This window comes from Lepus europaeus, chromosome 1, assembly GCF_033115175.1.
Source record: "Lepus europaeus isolate LE1 chromosome 1, mLepTim1.pri, whole genome shotgun sequence".
Lineage (NCBI taxonomy): Eukaryota > Metazoa > Chordata > Mammalia > Lagomorpha > Leporidae > Lepus > Lepus europaeus.
In genome coordinates this window covers 84,064,621-84,087,401 of record NC_084827.1, presented here as the reverse complement: position 1 = coordinate 84,087,401, position 22,781 = coordinate 84,064,621, and the positions used below count along the sequence as shown (strand labels likewise).

The 22,781-nt window shown below is 39.1% G+C and overlaps 1 pseudogene; it reads left to right on the top strand.

Moving 5' to 3' along the window:
• Nucleotides 1–10,075: 10,075 nt before the first annotated feature.
• Nucleotides 10,076–10,176, top strand: LOC133768572 (U6 spliceosomal RNA; annotated as a pseudogene).
• The last annotated feature ends 12,605 nt before the right edge of the window (nt 10,177–22,781 follow it).

Below are 22,781 nucleotides of genomic sequence, written 5' to 3'. Positions count from 1 at the left end.
GAAAACTATTTCAGTAGTGTTGTTTTAAAAATTAAACTACTATAATGTAGCTAAAGAAGGGCCAGCACTGCGGTGTAGCAGGTGAGGCCTCTGCCTGCAGTGCCAGCATCCCATATGGGTACCAGTTCAAGTCCCCACTGCTCCACTTCCTATCTAGCACTCTGCTGTGGCCTGGGAAAGCAGTAGAAGATGGCTCAAATCCTTGGGCCCCTGCACCTGTGTGGAAGACCCAGAAGCTCCTGGCTCCCAGCTTCAGATAGGTACAGCTCTGGCTATCTCTCTCTCTCTCTCTCTCTCTCTCTCTCTCTGCCTCTACCTCTCTGTAACTCTGCCTTTCAAATAAATAAATAAATCTTAAAAAAAAAATCGATGCACTGATGACAGCTCCATGCTGGTTTTCTTGAACAACAATGATGATTTGGAGTTCTTTTTGACATTTGATGCCACCAAGTACAGTCACGTCTCCTCATAGAAATCAGTTGGTGCCCTACTAAGTGATGAGATGCTGGTAGGAGCAGTGCCTGACTGATTTAGTATATTAGATATCACATTTGTGACTTACAAGCATGGTCTCAGTTTTTATGATGCCATCTGCAAAGAAATAAATCATCATAAAAGTTGACCGAGTGTGTCCTATGTTCATCTGCTTGAGTGTGTTTGATGGAATTCACTGCCAACAATAAAAGGGAATTAAAGAAAGAATGCCTCAGGATTGTCAAGTTGGTGAGGATGGTGAGGGTGCAGATGGACTGAGAGGAAAGAGGGAGGCATTCAAGTAGCATAGGGAAAGATGGCCCAGAAGGAGCATGACAGCTTGGTGGCTTTCTCTGGGGGAGGGAGTTGCACGTGGTGGCAGAACAAGGAGGAGGGGTATTCTGCACAGCTGAAATGTCAGTATGATTGACATAGATAGTTTATGAATTAACCAAGAGGAGATCACTTTAAAACTGTAGAGTTCACTGAAATTATTGAATACCGTTTTGGAGTTTACTTGTATATCATGGTTAATATGATAGTATAGTAGTACATGTAGCACACTGGGGAAGAATTATCTTTCAGAGAACATTTTGTAGAAACTATAGCTGTCATGATTTATCTACTTTGTATACCAGAACATGAACCTAATAGAAAGTCAATGTCCATTCAAGTCTGCATTCTCTAAAAAGCAAGATCTTCAGGCCATTTTTAATAAAAGAGAAAAAATAAAGAAATAGAAAAAATATGGAGAAAATGCCTGAACCTATATCTTTATTGAGAGTCAAGTACATGTTATTCCGAATGTTTATGCACAATGAACTCGAACATCTCTGTAATTGGTTTTTGTTATAACCTTAGTTCCTCCGATTAAGTGCTTAAAATTTATTCATTTTTTTGTCTTCAAAATGCAGAGAGAGAGAGAAAGACAAAGAGACAGAGAGAGAAAGAATGAATATACCCTTTGTCTGCCGGTTCACTCTTGCAGTGTCCACAAGAGGCTGGACTGTGCCAGACCAACCTCAGGAAGCTTGAAGTCCAGTGGGTGGCAGGGACCCTTGGGCCATTACCTGATGCCTCCCAAGATGCACATTCGCAGGAAGCTTGAATAGTTAAGAGGAACAAGGACTTGAACCCAGGTGCTCTGATTCAGGATGTAAGCCTCCCAAGTAAAATCTTCATCAACACACTAAATGCCTGACTCTGAATTAAAAACTAATGGAAACCATTGATCAGATATTATGGATTTGTTGTCTGTGTCTCTTCCTCTTGCTTCATGTTTCTTTTGAATAATCAGATAGGTCTTAATATTTTCTTGTCAATTCCTTTAGTCACTTTTGAAATATTAGTTCTGCCATTCCAATTTAAGTTTCCTGTGTTTTTGATTTTGTTCTTTGAGTAGATTTCTGAAAAAAATAGTGAATTTTTACTTTTTCTTTGGAGAAAGGATTTTAAATTCCTTTTGCAAGAACTTCTGAATAGAGTCTGTGACAAGGGACTCAAAAGTTTAAACTGTGTACATAGTATAGCACACTGGATGGTTAAAAACAATAGGTTATTTTGCTTGGTTGTTTTAAAACAAGGCCTGTTCTTCATAAAAATAATTGTTAGTTTGTAACTGGCCCATTTCTAGCTTCTGTACCTCTGCTTGCTTGATAATGGCCAAGGCCACCAGACTATGGCTTCTCCTGTCTACTCCAGGCTGCAGCCACAAGATAACGCAGGTGGCACCAAGGTAAGTGACACCATGCTTGACACTGACTGAGAACAACTGAATAATTGAATTGCTACATTTTTTCAATAAGGTTACAAAAAACCTGACTGGCTGTTTCTCTCTTCTGTATGCCTGTTTTCTGCTTGCATAAACCCACACGCATAATTAAATATCTGATAAAAAGTAGGTTTTGCCTTTAGAAACCCCCACCACTACAACTCGAGGCTGTCTTCTCTGGACTTGCTCTGTGAGAAGGCAGTCACCAGTTGGCTAATAAAGACTCCTAGTTTGATCTCAAAATCTCGCTGTGTTTTTAATCTGTGTGCCCCACAAAAAGTCAATCTAAAAATAAAAGTGATTATATGCTACTTACACATAGTGAATACTTTTAAATTATTCCATCTTAGAAACATATTATAAGGAGATCCTCAGAATATAATATTCAATCAACTAATTCCAAAATTTACTGGATTATTTTATAACTACTTATGGCTCCACAATTTTGTTCCAAGCCTAGACCTGATGGATGTTACCGATGAGATCCTTAAGTACTGATTTACAATGCTGAAGATACTCTTTGTGTTCTCAGATTTACCATATGGTGAGACTATACATTATTGCTGGAAATGTAAACTGACACCACCCACGTGCCTGAGCCCCTGAAACCAGGTGGGAGATCCCGGTAAAGCTCCTGGCTTCAGAGCAGCCCAGCTCTTACTTAATTTTTCATTTTTTTGGTAGATATTTATTAATATCACCCATATCACACTGGTAATTTTTATGAAACTTATCAGGAAGCTCAAATACATTGTCAGTAGTACATCCAGATTACACAGCCAAAGATTTGGTTGAGCACTGGTCACCATCACAGAGGCTTAGATCGATCCTGCAAAGAAGCAGGCGACTTAAAAAGACACCAACAATATATTACACTTAATTGTGTTTGAATCACAAATTGTATTGCCCTCTTTGTGAGTCTGCCACTGCAAGCTCGGAGACCCCAATTCCAGCCCTCAGTATAATTAATGATGACGGTTTTCCTATATCTACTTGCTGATGCCATTTATTGCCTGTGATGTCTCACTAAGATAAATGACTCAGCCAATTGCAGATAAAAATGTTTTCCATCAGAAGTAGGCTATGACACTACAAAGGAGAACAAGCTCAACCTGACTTTATGAATGGTAAGAATTTCCTTGCCAGAATGTGCAATGGCAAATGATATTGTTAATATTGATTTTTATCCATACAACAGTTACAATGTCAACAAGATCAATTCTTTTAGTCACATCTGTTGTTGCAGGAGAAAAAGTATCTACTTACTGCCAAAACCGAATTTAATACAACATTGTGGTTTAGATTTTAAATTTACTTTAGCCCATCAGGTTTGAGTTTTTTAGGAGGAGTAAGAAGTGAAATATTGATGATTTTTACCCATTGCGATCAGCCAGGGTTAATGTGCACTTTCACTTTGGACTGAGTAAACCAAAATTTAGGGCTATTTCAATAGAAAGTAATGCTCTTTGACTGGAATGACTGTAATTAATTTTTTGCCATTATATCCAGGAGGATTTAAGCTAGTTCTTTTTTTAAAGAAAAGATTTTTTTTTTTTTTATTTGAGAGGTACAGTTACAGACAGTGAGGGGGAGAGGCAGAGAGAAAGGTCTTGCTTCCATTGGTTCACTCCCCAAATGGCCTCAAAGGCCGAAGCTGTGCCAATCCAAAGCCAGGAGCCAGGAGCCAGTAGCTGGGAGCCAGGCACCTCCACCTGGTCTCCCATGTGGGTGCAGGGGTCCAAAGACTTGGGCCATCCTCCACTGCTTTCCCAGGCCATAGCAGAGAGCTGGATGGGAAGAGGAGCAGTGAAGACTAGAACCGTCGCCCATATGGGATGCTGGCACTGCAGGCAGTAGGTTTACTGCGCCATGGTGCCGGCCCCTAGGCTGATTCTAAAAAAGTGGATACATAGATGTGTCTGAAGGCAAAAATATGAGAAAAAAAATTGAAAAGTTTTATATTTGCAATGCACATGATTAAAACTACAGAAACTGTGACTTTTAAAGCATGAAAATTAAGGCATATGTGAGAAATATAACATTGCTATTACACTTTGTTTCTGAAAAATTTTATAAGGAAAAAGAAGCTACATATGATAAAGATATTATTTCCACAAGTACTAGGCTTTTTCTATTCGTAACTGGAAGATCTCTTTTGAAAATATCTATTTATTTATTTGAAAGAGTTACAGAGAGAGAGAAGGAGACACAGAGAGAGAGAGTGAGAGATATCTTCCATCTGCTGGTTCATTCCCCAAATGGCTGCAATGGCTGGAGCTGTGCCGACCCAAAGCCAGGATCCAGGAGCTTCTTCCAGGTCTCTCATGTGGATGCAGGGGCCCAAGGACCTGGCCATCCTTCACCTCTTTCCCAGGCCATATGAGAGGGCTGGATTGAAATGGAGCAGTGAGGACTTGAACCAGCGCCCATGTGGGATGTTAATACTGTAGGTGGCAGCTTTACCTGCTATGATACATCACCAGCCCTGGAAGATCTTTTTTTAAAACATAACCAGAACATTGTTTAAAAGCAGGAATTTAATTGTATTGTTTGCAGCACGAAACCTTCCAGCAAAGCATAGGTGACAAGAAAGGAAGACTAAATTCTAACTTTGGACCTCCAAGATTTCATTCTTGATATCTTTATGTCTACAACTTACATACTACTTCTATTTTCCTAGTGATCCCCAGACTAGCCTTCAGTTCATTCTTCAAACATATCAATTTTGCTCTCCTCTTGTGTATTGTTCTCATTCTTTCTGTGGCCTGGAATACTGTTCTCTCTAATCATCTCAGCATGTGTCTTTCTGAAATTTCTAAAATTCCGTGTCTTTCTAAAAAATCACCTGCAATACAGACTCTCCCTGAATGTCTTGACAAAAAATGAGATCCCCATTCCTCCCCAAACCTGTGTTCTCATTGAGTTTACCACTCTCTGAAATGACTCTGTTTACATATTCATTTATATGTAAATGATATCAGAAACTGCCTTTCCTTTACAGAGCTATGCACCAAGGACAGAGTAGATATTTAATAAATATTGAGTCAGTGATTGAAAATGTTGACTTATCTGGCTTCCAAAAATTTTTAGATATAATACAGACAATGATACTCTCAAAAAAAGATCACTCCTCTAAAATACCATTGCTGCACAAAACCTATAGGCTCTACAAGATTCCATACCATTGCTAATGCAATATCCTATTATGCCTTACTCTTCCTAATTATGTTGTAAAACTTTTAAAAATCCACAGAAATATTCTGGTTTTCCTAAAAAAATTTATTTCTCTAACACTAGATGTTAGCTTCAAAGTCATCTTGATTTAAAAAATATATATATGTATATATATATATATATATAAAATATACCAGTGGCAAGCATATAAATGGCATTTGGAAGAATTAATTTGTGCATCTGCAAATATTCACAATTTTCTATAATGCACTGAAGAACCATTGTTATTTACACAAAGAACTGAAGTGTCCGTTCTTAAGTGCTGATGTAAGTACACCGTCTTGCAATATAAAACTATACATTTAGTTGAACTGGGACTTTGTCTCTGGTGATGCTGTTGCTGTGTTTTGCTTGAATGAGAAGACAGGAGGAGACAGGTAGTAGAAAAGATTTCTTTAGAAGTCTAAATACATTAAACTGTATTATGTTGTAGACATGAGGGTCCTTGTTGAAAATGACTTAGAGGAAAAAGAAAACGTTGGGATAAGAAAAGAGGCCGGTGCCGTGGTTCACTAGGGGAATCCTCCGCCTTGAGGCGCCGGCACACCGGGTTCTAGTCCCGGTCAGGGCGCCGGATTCTGTCCCGGTTGCCCTTCTTCCAGGCCAGCTCTCTGCTGTGGCCCGGGAGTGCAGTGGAGGATGGCCCAAGTGCTTGGGCCCTGCACCCCATGGGAGACCAGGAGAGGCACCTGGCTCCTGCCTTCGGATCAGCGCGGTGCACCGCAGCGGCCATTGGAGGGTGAACCAATGGCAAGGGAAGACCTTTCTCTCCGTCTCTCCTCTGTCAAAAAAAAAAAAAAAAAAAAAAAAGATAAGAAAAGAGAATTTTGGAATGATGGTAGGATTTTTCTTTCTGGGTCTCATAATTGTTGAACTTAGAAGAGGTTGCACTGCAGCTGTTTTGATGATAGGAGCTAAGCTGACCCTTGCTGCTTGTAGGCAAGTTGCTATCAAGCATAAATAATGACTGGCTGCATACCACACTGTTATCTGAGAACCTTCAGTTAAATCTTTTCAAAAGTTGCAATCTAGTCACAGGATTGCTGAGGGAGGTTGACCTAATCCACTCTTGTGTCAAAATTGTCACGGGGACCATCCTTAACCCCTATTCATCCCTAAACCCCTACTCCCACCTGCTTTCAGGTTTGCAGCTGCAATGATTCAAAGGGTGAAGGAGCAAGAGGGCACAACAGTTGTGTATACAGCAACAACAACCATGGAAAGAAGCAAAAGTATAAAACTATTCATGTTTATTGAATGTTTAACCCATCCTAAGTGCTACAAATGTATCAGTCCATTTCATTCTCCCAGCTCTGTGAAGGAACTCTTTCAATGACATGTGAGCTGCCACCACACTATATGGAAGCGGAGACTATATGAAATGAGCGGCTGCCACTCTGACCCATGGGTATATATCAACAGACATTTTTTTTTTTAAAACATGCAGAGTGGATAGTGAGAGAGAGACAGAGAGAAAGGTCTTCCTTTTTGCCATTGGTTCACCCTCCAATGGCCTCTGCGGCCGGTGCATTGAGCTGATCTGAAGTCAGGAGCCAGGTGCTTCTCCTGGTCTCCCATGCGGGTGCAGGGCCCAAGGACTTGGGCCATCCTCCACTGCCTTCCCGGGCCATAGCAGAGAGCTGGCCTGGAAGAGGGGCAACCGGGATAGAATCCGGTGCCCCAACCGGAACTAGAACCCAGTGTGCCGGTGCCGCGATGCGGAGGATTAGCCTTTTGAGCCATGGCACCGGCCAAGACATTTTAAATTAATAAAAAGCAGTTTTTAGGGGCCAGTGCTGTGGCTCAGTCGGTTAATCCTCCACCTGCTGCACCGGCATCCCATATGGGCACTGGGTTCTAGTCCTGGTTGCTCCTCTTCCAGTCCAGCTCTCTGCTGTGGCCAGGGAGTGCAGTGGAGGATGGCCCAAGTGCTTGGGCCCTTGCACCCGCATAGGAGACCAGGAGGAAGCACCTGGATCCTGGCTTCGGATTGGTGCAGCGCCGGCCATGGTGGCCATTTGGAGAGTGAACCAACGGAAGGAAGACCTTTCTTTCTGTCTCTCTCTCTCACTGTCTAACTCTGTCAAATAAAAAATAAATAAATAAATAAATAAATAAATAAATAAAAACCACAGGTTTGAGCTGGTTCTCAACAGCTGATGAAGATCATCATGTTTGTTCTAGAATTCCCATTAGTTGAATGTTGCTCTGGTAGAGCTTGAATGCAAGAGTAGGTCGAAATAGAAAACCGTGGAAAATTCCTGTTGATCTCAAAGACATGGTTAGAACAATAGTTTTTGTTTTTGTTTTTGTTTTTGTTTTTTTTGTTTTGTTTTTTTTTTTTTACAGGCAGAATTAGACAGTGAGAGAGAAAGGTCTTCCTTCTTCCGTTGGTTCACCCCCTAAATGGCCGCTATGGCCAGCACTGCGCCGATCAGAAGCCAGGAGCCAGATGCTTCCTCCTGGTCTCCCATGCGGGTGCAGGGCCCAAGCACTTGGGTCATCCTCCACTGCCCTCCCGGGCCACAGCAGAGAGCTGGACTGGAAGAGGAGCAACCGAGATAGAATCTGGCGCCCCATCCAGGACTGGAACCCGGAGTGCCAGCACCTCAGGCAAAGGATTAACCAAGTGAGCCATGGTGCCTGCCCTAGAACAATAGTTTTATCAAAGGTGGAGAATTTCAAAGGTCTTTGTCGTAGTTATTGGATACTTTCCATCTCCTGTCCTCCCAGGAGCATCACTGTGAACTGCTTAGAAGAAAAACCAGCACATTAAGGCTATAACTTGTGAAAAATTATTTACATACTAGAATAAATCTTAATCTTTTAGTTCCTGGGGAGCGTGAACCCTGCTGATCAATCCCTGCTGAGAACAAAAAGTGACACTGGGACTTGATGCCCTAATTACTCCATTTTCAGACATTGCCACCTAAGGGCAAGTGTGTGTGAAGGGGGCAATTTGGTGCAGCAGTTGGGATGTCATTTGTGGCTCTTACATCCCAAGTCTGTTTCAGGGTTGGAGTCCTGCTCCACTTCCAATTACAGCTTCCCACTAGTGTGCACCTAGGGAGGCAGCAGATAATGGCTTAAGTACTTGGGTCCCTGCTATCCATGTAGGAGAACTGGATTAAGATCCAAGCTTCTGAATTTGACTTAGCACAGGCCTAGCTGCTGTGGTCATTTGGGGAGTGAAACAATGGATGCAAGAGTCTCTTTCACTCTCTCCCTCCCTTCTTCCCCTCCTCCCCCCCCCCCCCTTCTCTTCCTCTTTCTCACCTTTTTAAAATGAAATTAAAACAATTTTTAACCAGAAGTTCTAAGGGCATCGGCATTTCAGGTCCATCCTGCCCACCAGATCTTGGGCCTAGGAAAAAGAGGTAGGCGGTTTCACTTTCATATCAAAACATAAGCACCAAAATGGGGCCACAATTTTTCTTCTATAAACATATTTGAAGATAAAAGCGAGCATGAAGGAAAGTGAGAGTGACAGAGAGAATTCAGTACCTGCAGCTACATAAATCTATAGTAGACAGTGACTTAAGATGCAATATATTTTGAGGAATGATCCTGTCTTTACTATTGACATCAATTGCTATTATCAAATGGATTTGGCAGTGTTCTTTACTGATTATTAAGGTAGCTTTGTAAGCAGAATCAACTAAGCTTTAGTGATTTCAGGTACACATCCATAAATCCACCTATTTATTTTCATTTTCTGGGTATTTTATCAGGGGAAAATATGTGTTTATTTTCTGCATTTGGTGAACTGGTTTAACTCCTTCATAAGTAATTTCAAAATGAAAGCATTTGTTGCTCAAAGATATAAATATCAATCAATGGGTACTAAAATGGATCATCTCATGGGGCATTATAAGGTTATTGGGCTGCAAACATAATGGAGCAGAAAATTGATACACATTCCAAGATAAAATATTGAATGTGAGACTCAAGTTGATACACTGATTTTTGGTTTGTACTTAATTCTCCATACAAATATAAAACATCACAGAGATTTTAAGGGCATATGACACATATATGATTATATTTAGAAGAATCCAGCTAGTATCATCTAATTATGTAAGATTGAGCCTCAACATAACTTTTCCATTATTCTGTTAACTGCTCTGCTTTGCTTATTATGTGCCTTGGCCCAGCACACCAGAGATCAATCCTATTTCTGAGACTGTTTTGTGTATTACCATGAAGATGTCCAAGCATTATGTCAATGCATAGTATATAAGTAGGCTTAAATGTATTTATTGTTTTTTTTTTCTTTTCCTTATTTCTTTTTTAGCACAGGCTGTGCTTATTGGAAAGCAATTTTAAAAGGTAAGTTTATTTTGGTTTAACAAGAATTGAAAATATATGCATAGTTTTTCACAATATGTATTTTCATGAAATTTTTGGACTCCCTTCATATTGTTAATATGTAGTTAAAGAAAATAGATAATTAGAAAATAGTTAACCCAAATGTCTTGGGGATACTAAAAACTGTAGAATAAAGAAGTGATTATTGTGTTGATACTGTCAACTACCCAATCCTAGTGCTTCAAATTAGAATTTAAAAAAAGAAAAAAAATTTAGAAAAGGAATATCATGCTCGCTTAAACAGTACATAAACTAAAATTGAAATGATACAGAGATTAACATGGCTCCTGCTGCAAGGATGACACACAAGTTTGTAATTGCATATTTTTATTTCACAGGAGGGTGACTATACATAATTATAATAAGCCATATATTTCTCTATTAAAATTAAATAAAGGATTTTTAATGTTTTCACAATAAAGACACATTAAATATTTGAGGAGATAGAGTTTTACCCTGATTGGTCATTAAACAATGAATAAATACATTTAATCATTATATGATGCTCTGCAAGTATGTACAGATTTATGTGTCAGTTAGAATATAAAAAATATTATAAATAAAAAATTGAATATTTTTAAAGGAGTTTATAATACATTTTATTTCTGCCAGTTAAATGTGCTTGTATCTTCAAAAATAATTCTACCTAAAATAATTATCACATAACTAAGAAAGTCCACTTCCTTCTGTGAAAGGAAGCATTTTTTCCACCAGTAGTCTTGAATAGCAGAGGGAAAAATTTCCACAATAATGAAATTTTCCCTGCCTGTTGTCCTGTGTTCTTAAGGGGAAAGGGCACTTTCTTTAGCAAAGGGGGAAAACAATAATATATTGCTCTTTATAACTTCTCCCTTAGAATTTTTAATTTCTCCCTAATGGTCAAATGCACCTTACATTACTTTGATTTGGTTGTGAATTGTTTGAAATTAGAAGGTTATTATATCATTCACTTCTTCCTATGTGCCATATAAGTGGGATTTCTACAAGTACCTACTAAACATGCGTTAATCCTTGACTCAAGCTGATTGAAATCCCACTTGTTATAAAAATTGCATAGGGGTATTTTTTTTATCTGTGTAATTTTATTTGTACAGCTTGGACAAATAGCTCATATTTTAAATGTCTTCAAGTATGTTTTTAAATCAATCAATAAATATTTACTGAAAGGTTTCAGTGTTCTCAGTACAGCACAGGATGAATCACAATAGGCTTCAGCGGATCCTTGAAATCCGCTTTCATCCCACTTCTACAGAGAACATTTATTTCCCTATATTTATTCCAGTCTCCAGATGACTCTCATTTTTGCATCAAACATGACTTCTTTTCTAATGTGGTTTGAGATAATCATCTAATATTGTAGTAATTTCAGAATAAAGAATAACTTTTGTAAAGAAAGACAATGAAAGGTGCTGTGCCTTAAAGTACATTGAAGTATATGTATAGAGGTAAAGTTGAGGTGTGTACTGTAATTTCATTTGGTTATTAAGTCAACTTTAAGTAAAAAATTAATAATTCATACATAAATTAATTTTATTGAACAGTCATTAAAAAGTACTATACTCAATGTTAATGTATATACCAATGAAACTGGAAAAAATTCCTAGAAGCAAGTTCAGATGTGTGTATGTGTACTGAATTCATATGTATTCATGAATATATATGTGAATTGAGTATTTTTAAAAATTGACATCTTAAAGCTATGGAGAAAAATGATTAGTTCATAATTTATACTGATAACTGGCTGAAATTCAGGAAATAATAACTTAGATTCCCTATTTTACCATATAAGATAAGTTCTAGATGTGTATAATATAGAGTAGGAATTAAATTTTAAGATTACTAAAGAAACTGAATTAATTTTTTTTATTAAACTTTTATTTAATGAATATAAATTTCCAAAGTATAGCTTGTGGGTTACAATGGCTTCCCCCCTCCCATAACTTCCCTCCCGCCAGCAACCCTCCCCTTTCCCGTTCCCTCGCCCCTTCCATTCATGTAAAGATTCATTTTCAATTCTCTTTATATACAGAAGATCAGTTTAGTATATATTAGGTAAAGAGTTCAACATTTTGCCCACATAGCAGCGTAAAGTGAATAAACTACCATTGGATTACTAATTATAGCATTAAATAGCAATGTACAGCACATTAAAGACAGAGATCCTACATAATTTTTTTTTCAAATTAATTAATTTTCTATGCCATTTCCATTTTAACACCAGGTTGTTTTTTTTTTTTCATTTCCAATTATCTTTATATACAGAAGATCGATTCAGTATATAATTAGTAAAGACCTCATCAGTTTGTAGCCACACAGAAACACAAAGTGTAAAAATATTGTTTCAGTACTAGTTATAGCATCACTGCACATTAGACAACACATTAAGGACATATCCCACATGGGATGTAAGTACACAGTGACTCCTGTTGCTGACTTAACAATTTGACACTCCTGTTCATGGTGTCAGTAATCTCCCTAGGCTCTAGTCATATGATTCTCTCAATAGACGCAGAGAAAGCATTTGATAAAATACAACACCCTTTCATGATGAAAACTCTAAGCAAACTGGGTATGGAAGGAACATTCCTCAATACAATCAAAGCAATATATGAAAAACCCACGGCCAACATCCTATTGAATGGGGAAAAGTTGGAAGCATTTCCACTGAAATCTGGTACCAGACAGGGATGCCCTCTCTCACCACTGCTATTCAATATAGTTCTGGAAGTTTTGGCCAGAGCCATTAGGCAAGAAAAAGAAATTAAAGGGATACAAATCGGGAAGGACGAACTCAAACTATCCCTCTTTGCAGATGATATGATTCTTCATTTAGGGGACCCAAAGAACTCTACTAAGAGACTGCTGGAACTCATCGAAGAGTTTGGCAAAGTAGCAGGATATAAAATCAATGCACAAAAATCAACAGCCTTTGTATACACAGGCAATGCCACAGCTGAAGAAGAACTTCTGAAATCAATCCCATTCACAATAGCTACAAAAACAATCAAATACCTTGGAATAAACTTAACCAAGGACGTTAAAGATCTCTACGATGAAAACTACAAAACCTTACAGAAAGAAATAGAAGAGGATACCAAAAAATGGAGAAATCTTCCATGCTCATGGATTGGAAGAATCAATATCATCAAAATGTCTATTCTCCCAAAGGCAATTTACACATTCAATGCAATACCCATCAAGATCCCGAAGACATTCTTCTCAGATCTGGAAAAAATGATACTGAAATTCATATGGAGACACAGAAGACCTCGAATAGCCAAAGCAATCCTGTACAACAAAAACAAAGCCGGTGACATCACAATACCAGACTTCAGGACATACTACAGGGCAGTTGTTATCAAAACAGCATGGTACTGGTACAGAAACAGATGGATAGACCAATGGAACAGAATAGAAACACCAGAAATCAATCCAAACATCTACAGTCAACTTATATTTGACCAAAGATCCAAATCTAATCCCTGGAATAAGGACAGTCTATTCAATAAATGGTGCTGGGAAAATTGGATTTCCACGTGCAGAGGCTTGAAGCAAGACCCATACCTATCACCTTACACAAAAATTCACTCAACATGGATTAAAGACTTAAATCTATGACCTGAAACCATCAAATTATTAGAGAGCATTGGAGAAACCCTGCAAGATATAGGCACAGGCAAAGACTTCTTGGAAAATACTCCAGCAGCACAGGCAGTCAAAACCAAAATTAACATTTGGGATTGCATCAAATTGAGAAGTTTCTGTACTTCAAAAGAAACAGTCAGGAAAGTGAAGAGGCAACCAACGGAATGGGAGAAAATATTTGCAAACTATACTACAGATAAAGGGTTGATAACCAGAATCTACAAAGAAATCAAGAAAATCCACAACAACAAAACAAACAACCCACTTAAGAGATGGGCCAAGGACCTCAATAGACATTTTTCGAAAGAAGAAATCCAAATGGCCAACAGACACATGAAAAAATGTTCAAGATCACTAGCAATCAGAGAAATGCAAATCAAAACCACAATGAGGTTCCATCTCACCCCGGCGAGAATGGCTCACATTCAGAAATCTACCAACAACAGATGCTGGAGAGGATGTGGGGAAAAAGGGACACTAACCCACTGTTGGTGGGAATGCAAACTGGTTAAGCCACTATGGAAGTCTATCTGGAGATTCCTCAGAAACCTGAACATAACCCTACCATACAACCCAGCCATCCCACTCCTTGGAATTTACCCAAAGGAAATTAATTTGGCAAATAAAAAAGCCATCTGCACACTAATGTTTATTGCAGCTCAATTCGCAATAGCAAAGACCTGGAATCAACCCAAATGCCCATCAACAGTAGACTGGATAAAGAAATTATGGGACATGTACTCCATAGAATACTATGCAGCAGTAAGAAACAATGAAACCCAGTCATTTGCAACAAGATGGAGCAATCTAGAAGACATCATGCTGAGTGAATTAAGCCAGTCCCAAAGAGACAAATATCATATGTTTTCCCTGATCGGTGACAACTGAGCGCCAAAGGGGAAACCTGTTAAGTGAAATGGACACTATAAGCAACAATGAACTGATCAGCTCCTGTCCTGACTTTAGATGTACAATGTAATACTTTATCCTTTTTAGTATTTGTTGTTGTTGTTTTTGTTCTAATACTATTGGTTGAACTCAGTAATTAACGCACAATTATCCTTAGGAGTTTAAATTTTAACAGAAAAGTGATCCCTGTTAAATCTAAGAGTGGAAAAAGAGAGGGAGGAGATGAACAATTTGGAACATGCTCAATCGGACTGGCCGCAAATGGTGGAGTTAGAAAGGTGCCAGGGGATTCCCACACAATCCCACCCAGGTGGCATGTACCAATGCCATCGCACTAGTCCAAGTGATCAATATCAGCTCACAATTGATAGCTCTGATAGGTCTAATAGTCAAAGAGATCACACAAACAAGACAAGTAACTGCTAATACTAACTGATAGAATCAAAAAGGGAGAGAAAGATCCAACATGGGAAGTGGGAGACACAGCAGACTCATAGAATGGCAGATGTCCTAAACAAAACTCTGGCCTCAGAATCAGCCCTCAAGGCATTCGGATCTGGTGGAAGAACCCATGAGAGTATAGCAGGCATGGAAAGCCAAGATATCACGGAAAAAAAAAAAAAAAGACCTAAATGAAAGATCTCTGTGAGTGAGATCCCAGTGGAAAGAACGGGGCCATCAAAGAAGGAGGTACCCTTCTCCGAAGGGAGGAGAGAACCTCCACTTGGACTATGACCCTATTGGAATAAGATCAAAGTCAGCGAACCCTAAAGGCTTCCATAGCCCTGGCAACTCATGACTAGAGCCTAGGGAGATTACTGAATTAATTTTGAGGTAGAGCAGTACTGTCTGACACAAAAGAAGCCATAAGTAGAAAGAGATTTACCACATAAAACCAAGACTTTTTAATAGGATAAATGTTAGAACAAAACTAGGTGTCAAAAACTTTTAAGATATGTACAACATATATAATACAAATCCACAAACCTTTTTGCAAAATTACTATATAGAATGCTTTGGAGACAGTTTAGTGTTGAAAACAAAAGACTCTATTAACTATACAAAGAGTAGAGAACAAAAGACATCATTAAATGTTAATTTTCTTTTTGTGCATAAAAGGAGAAGGAGACACAAAGAAAATCTGGTCTAACTATTGATAAAAACCCAATCATTTCATATTTTTAATTGTTCATTTGAGATTATGAATCAAAACTAGCTATAAAACAGTAAAAGTTATCGGGTGCGGTGGGTTAGGCTGCCTTCTTGTGATGCAGACGTTTCATGTAGCAATGCTGATTTCAGTCCCAGCTGCTCCACTTCTGATGCAATTTCCTGATAATGAACCTGGAAGACAGAAAATGCTGGTTCAAGTGCTTGGGCTTCTGCCTTCTCATGTGAGAAATCCAGATGTAATGCCTGGCTCCTGGCTTCAGCCTGGCTCAGCTCTGACTGTTGTGGCCTTTAGGAATTGAACCAGAGAATAAGAGAACTCTCCTCCCTTCCCCTTCCTCCTCCTTCTCTTCCTCCTTCCCCTTCTCCTTATCCTCTCTGACAAAGTCTTCCAAATACATAAATAAACCTTTTAAAAGTGTAGTAGAAAGACATTAAACATTTCAAGGACAGGTATGAATTTGTAGGATCTGTTTCTAAATACTGCTCTGGTTCCCCTAGATCTAGCCACCATTCTCTGAAAGCAATTATTACATATAGACAAATTATTCAAAGCAATCATTTGAAGGTATTAGAGAAAAACTTATGCAGGATGCAGGGCTCCTTTACTTAAGGGAAGGGAAGCAGGAATGGTATTACTTGGGTATTTTGCCTGTTTCATCTGAGGGAATTTTCCAGTATTCAATTCATGAGAACAGAACTCAAGCAGAACATGGCCAATTTTACAAGGATGTGCTTGGCACTGGAAAAATGGATGGGATTTGAGGGGGAAAATTCTGGAGATATGGAACTGGAGAAAAATGAGTACGGGGGACTGTGCTGTGGTGTAGTGGGTTAAGCCACCACCTGCAGTGCTGAAATCCCATAGGGGCGCCAGTTTGAGTCCCAGCTGCTCTACTTCAGATCCAGCTCTCTGCTATGGCGTGGGAAAACAGTGAAAGATGGTTCAAGTCCTTGGACCCCTGCACCTGCGAGGGAGATCCAGAAGATGCTCCTGGCTTCTGGCTTCAGAATGATCCAGCTCCACCTGTTGCAGCCATTTGGGGAGTGAACCAGCGGATGGAAGATCTCTCTCTCTCTTTCTCTCTCCTCCTCGTCCGCCTCCTCTCCATCTCTATAACTCCACCTTTCAAGAAAAATAAGTAAATCTAAAAAAAAAAAAAAAAACCACAGAAAAGAAAAATGGGTGCCAAAACCTGCCCGCAAAGTTCACTCAGGCAGTTGACTGATTCTTGAACTATGACTATGGAGCAATATTTTAACAAATCCAGCAGAGAGGATATCTAAAAGTCAAATTGCTAGGCAAGGATTTTAAGGACACATCATGGGGAACCAGATGTTGGCATCAAATCCTTCCAATATGAAAGGACTTTGTTAAACTCTGAGAACCCCTAGATAGGTCCCACAAGGACCACAGATTTTAATAAGCCCCTTTGTAGGAGCATAGATACAAGAACAATATTATTAGAATAAGAAAAACCTGGAATAGCTGATTAAAAACAGACTTGATCGGGGCTAGTATCATCGTTCAGCTGGTTAAGACAACAGAACCTGTCAGAATGTTGGTTTAAGTTCTAGCTGCTTCCCTTTTGATCTAGATTTATATGAATGCATATCAGAAGGCAGCAGAAGACGGTGCAAGTGCTAGCTAGGGTCCCTGCCTTGCATGTAGGAGACTCAGTAGGAGTTCCTGGCTTCTTGTTTCAGCCTGACCCATATCTGTTTGTTGTGGTTATTTGGGGGTAGTGAATCAGTGGATGGAAGTTTCTTTCTCTCTCTCTCTCTTTCTTCCCCCATCTTCCAATCTTCTTTTCAAACAAATTGATAAGTAAATTAATTAATCTTTTACAAATATTTCACTCACATGAGAGTTCATGGCTCCTAGTTTCAGCCTGGTCCAAATGTGGCTGTTGAGGCCATTTGGAGAGTAAACCAGAGATGGAAGATCTATCTCTGTCTCTATCTATCTCTCTTTATCTCTCTCTATCTATCTCTATCTCTCTCTCTATCTCTGTCTCTATCTAGTTCTAGCTCTAGCTCTTACTTTATCTCTGTCTATCTCTATTTCTCTATTTCTCTGTCACTCTGCCTTTCTAATAGAATAAATACATATGTAAAAAACAAAAATAAATGGTTGGACTCATTTTAAGAAGGGATGACATGAGGCTGGTGCAGCAGGTTATAAAGGGACAACACAGTGATGAAGAAGAAACCTATTGTAGCAGTAGATCAGGCACATTCAATTGGTGAATAAAAATTAATCATGCCCTAATTGAAGAGGGCCAACTATTAATAGCAGGAAAAATAGCCACACTATAGCCATCTCAATTGGTTCAACTTAAACAATATTTCTGCCTGAAATATTTAAATGGAGCATACTTTTTGCCCAGTGAGTGGCCAAACTGTTGCCTCAAATTAGCTGAAGAAAGTGGGAATTAAGATGGATGGACCCTAAAGCATTTCTTTGAAGAACTGTAATGGTGAATGAAATAGGGATTTTCCTGTGTGATTCTGAAGGCAAAGCATAATCAAAACAATGGCTACCAAGAGGTGGAAGTTGCCCAGTTAAAGCCAAAGCAGACTGGTCAAGAACAAAGTCATGATAACAAGTTTTGGGGGGATGCTCAAGACATTTTGCTAGTTGGCTTTCTGGAGGGCAAAAGAACAATCACATTCATTATTATGAGAGTGTTTTGAGAAAGTCATATGAAGCATTCAAAGAAAACTGCCTTAGGAAGCCGGCACCATGGCTCACTTGGTTAATCCTCTGCCTGCAGTTCTGGCATCCCATATGGGCACCGATTCTAGTCCCGGTTGCTACTCTTCCAGTCCAGTTCTCTGCTGTGGCCCGGGAGGGCGGTGCTTGAGCCCCATACCTGCTTGGGAGGCCGGGAAGAAGCACCTGGCTCCTGGCTTCAGATCAGCGTAGCTCCGGCCATTGTGGCCATTTTGGGGGTGAACCAACAGAAGGAAGACCTTTCTCTCTGTCTCTCTCTCTCTCTCACTGTATAATTCTACCTGTCAAATAAAATTAAAAAAAAAAAAAGAAAACTGCCTTGGAACTTCAAAAGAATCTTTCCCCTCTACTACAATAATTCTTCCCAATTCAGTCATCAAACAAGACAATTTCACAAGGATTTAAAATGGAAAATCATTTATGCCACAGTCCTGATTCGGCCCCTGGCATGCATTTGTTTCCTAATTTAAAAATAATCTTTAAAGCATGTCAATTTTTCTTCAAATAAAATGTAAAAAAATATTGCATAAGTTCTCAGCACCCTAAATTTTTTAAGGATGGATAATGTCTGTTATCATCATTTACAGAATGCTTTGATGTTGATGGAACTCATATTGAGAAATAAACTTTATTTAGTTCAATTTCCTGTGAAGAGGCTGGTGCTGTGGCGTGGTAGGCTAAACTTCTGTCTTCAGTGCTGGCATGCCATATGGGTGTGGGTTCCTGTCCTGGCTGCTCCTCTTCCAATCCAGCTCTCTGCTAGTGGCCTGGGAAAGCAGTGGAAGATGACCCAAGTCTTGGGCCCTTACAACTTTATGGAAGACCCAGAAGAAGCTCCTGTCTCCTGGATTTGGATTGGCCCAGCTCCAGCTGTCTAGTCGTTGTGGCAATCTGGGGAGTAAACCAACAGCTAGAAGACCTTTCTCTCATTCCCTCTCTGTAGCTCTCTCTCTCAAATAAATAAATAATCTTCCAAAAATTTTTCCATAAACTTTTTGAAGTCTCCTTGTAGTTGTTTATTGCTTTACTTTAAGACATTGGCTCACATAGTTATGAAGACTGGCAAATTGAAAACTTACTGTGGATTCAGAGGCTGCAGACCTAAAGACAGAAAAAATATTGCAGTTACAATATGAAGGCCAGTGGGCTGGAGACTTGGCAGAGTTGATGGCACAGATGAGGCCTGCAGGTAATGTTTAGAGAATGCTTTCTCACTCACAGACACCTACATTTCTGTCCTGTCAAGGTCTTCAAATGATCAAATGACTCTCGTTCATATTATGCAAGACAATTTGGTTTACTAAAAGTTCACTGATGTGTTATTGTGATCCAAAAACATCTCCAATTTTTCACATAAAATTCTCCATCACAAGCTATATTTTGCACAAAATTCACAGATGTTAAGGGCCAATAGGCTGAGTTTTGAGAACTACATTCTTGTATATAGCCACAGCTACAATTGAGACCATTTTGGTTACTTCCGAATGCTTCCTCATTTATCTATATACTTCCTCTCTCTCCATTCTCCTCATGCCAGACCAACTTTGATCTGATTTGTACAATGTCTTTCCTGTTCCATAACTACAATTAAATGGAATTTTGAATACCCAGATTCTTCTGCTTAATGATTTCCATGAGATTTATCTATGCTGTTGTGTACTTTGATCATTCTTTTATTTATATTGCAACTAAAATTCCATTAATCAAAGGTTCATATTTTTTTTTTAATTTGACAGGTAGAGTTATAGACAGTGAGAGAGAGCCAGACAGAGAGAAAGGTCTTCCTTCCATTGCTTCACCCATCAAATGGCCACTACAGTCAGTGATGTGCCGATCTGAAGCCAGGAGCCAGGTGCTTCCTCCTGGTCCCCCACGTGGGTGCAAGGCCCCAAGCACTTGGGCCACAGAAGAGAGCTGGACTGGAAGAGGAGCAGCTGGGACTAGAACCCTGCACCCATATAGGATGCCGGTGCTGCAGGCAGAGGATTGTGAGCCACAGTGCCAGCCCCAACAATCGTTCATATTTTTACAGATTATTTCAAAGACAGGGCAACAGGGAGGGGGGAGAGAGAGAGAGAGAGAGAGAGATTCCATCTACTGGTTCACTCCCCAAGTAGCCTCAATAGCCAGGTCTAGGCTAGGTCAAATCCAGGAGCCAGGAGCTCTATCCAGTTATCCTACAAGGGTGACAGAGACCCAAGAACTTGAGCCATCTTCGGCTGCTTTCCAGGTGCATCAGCAGAATGCCAGGTTGGTAGTGGAATAGCTGGGATTCATAGTGGCACTCCTACACAGAATTCTGAAGTCACAAGTGGTGGCTTAACCAGCTGTGCCACAATGTCAATCCCAAGATTCATGTGTTTACCCATTTACATTTCAGTTTGTTTTTCATTTTCAATGTTATAAATCAAGTTGTAGTAAATATTGTTATACAAATATTTGGGGGAATATTAAGTTTGATTTCTTTTCACAAAATACCTAGGAAAGGACAAGGTTGGATCTGGGGTAGAAATGTTTTAAATTTGCTGTGAAATTTAAACAGTTTTCCAACATGATAACAGTTTCTTATTCACCAGCAACACTCCTATACGTATGTTCCAGTGGCCCCAAATGATTACCGACACTTTGAATTGCCCTTCTCTTAACTTTACCCATTTACCCATTCTAGCAAAGAGGTTTCTTGTCGTTTTACTTATATTTCCATGATGAGTAATAATACAGAAAACAATCTATGTACTTATTGACCAGTTACTTGTTTTGGGGAAGTGAATGTCAAAACTTTAGCTCATTTTTATTATGCTTGATATTTTCCTTTTTCAGGTTAACACATTTTTATTCTTCCCAGGCACAAGTTCTTCATCAGATACATTCATGGCAAATATAACCTCCAAATCTGTGGTTTATCTCCATACATTCTTAAAAATTTCTTTTGAGGGGAACATATCACTCTGCTGCTATTGAAATAATTTGTCTTTTTAAAATTATTAATGGTCTTTGTGCTTGAAGAAATTCTTGTGTACCCTAATGTTATAAATATATTATTCTGTTCTAGAAGTTATATGTTTTTAGCTTTTGTATTTTTTGTCTATTATCTACCTTGAATTATTTTTGCATAGCTTTATCGGAGTCTAACTGGTATACATTTAAGCACCCATTTGAAGTACAGAGCTCAATGAGTTTTCACACACACACAGAATATTCATGAATATTCATGAATTCATCACCACAATCAATATAATGGACATATTCACCAGTAAACACTTTGTGATCATTAATGGAGCTGTCCATAATGGGAACTGAGGAAACTGTGCAAGGAACCAGGTGTGGTATCTCTAAGGAAACCCAAAGGACTCAGTCCAATGGAAGTTACATTATTTCATTTTCTTATGGTTCTAAGCACATATTTTCAACATAGACTTGGCATCACTTTATTTCATCATCATGATGTCTACTTTCAAGTCTGAAGCAACATTTTGGTTAATCTTTCTGGTAGCCTTTAAATGAGACTAAATATTTTCATCCATCCTGATATGCTACACTTCAGGTGGGGATTAAGACTGGCGGTTGCTAGGGCAGGTATTGTGGCACAGCAGGCTAAGCTGTTGCTTGCAATGCATATATCTCATGTAAGTGTACTGGTTATAGTCTCTGGTGCTTCATTTATTATATTGCATTCTTGCATGTCTTAGGGAGCACTGGATGATAGCTCAAGTGCTTGGGTTCTTGCCACACACATGAGAGAAGACCTGGATGAAGTTCCAGGCTCATGGTCTCAGCTTAGCCCAGCCCTGGTCATTGTGCCTATCAGAAGAGTGAACCTGTGGATGAAGGGTTTCTCCCTTTCCTTCTGCTTTTCAAGTGGATGAAAATAAATAAATAAATGTATTTTTTTTAAAGAGGGGAGGTTGCTATGTGAGCAACTCTGCTTTTCAATGCCTTAATTACTTTTTCTTTTTAAATTTGGCAAAATGTATAAAAATAAAAATTACTATTTTAATAAGTTTAAGTGTTCAATTTATTATCGATTATGAATGCATTGTTATGCAACCATCAATAATATCCATCTTTGCAAACTTTCCATCTTCCTGTACTGAAACTTTTACCCATTATTTATAAAAAAAAAAAAAAGATTTACTTATTTATTTGAAAGGCAGAGTGACAGAGAGAGGAACAGAACAAGAGAGATCTTCCATCTGCTGATTCACTCCCCAAATAGACACAGTGACCAGAGCTGGGCCAGGCTTAAGTCAGGAGCCTGCAGCTCCATCTTGTTCTCGCAAATGGGTGGCAGGGATCTTTGACTTGTACCACTTTATACTGCTCTCCCAAGCATATTAGTAGGCACCTGGATCTGAAGCAGAGCAGCCAGAACTCAAAATGGCACTCTGTTATGGGATGCTGGCTTTGCAATCAGCTGCTTAGTTCACGGAGCTGCAATGATGGCTCATGATACTCTGTAGCCATTAAACAGTA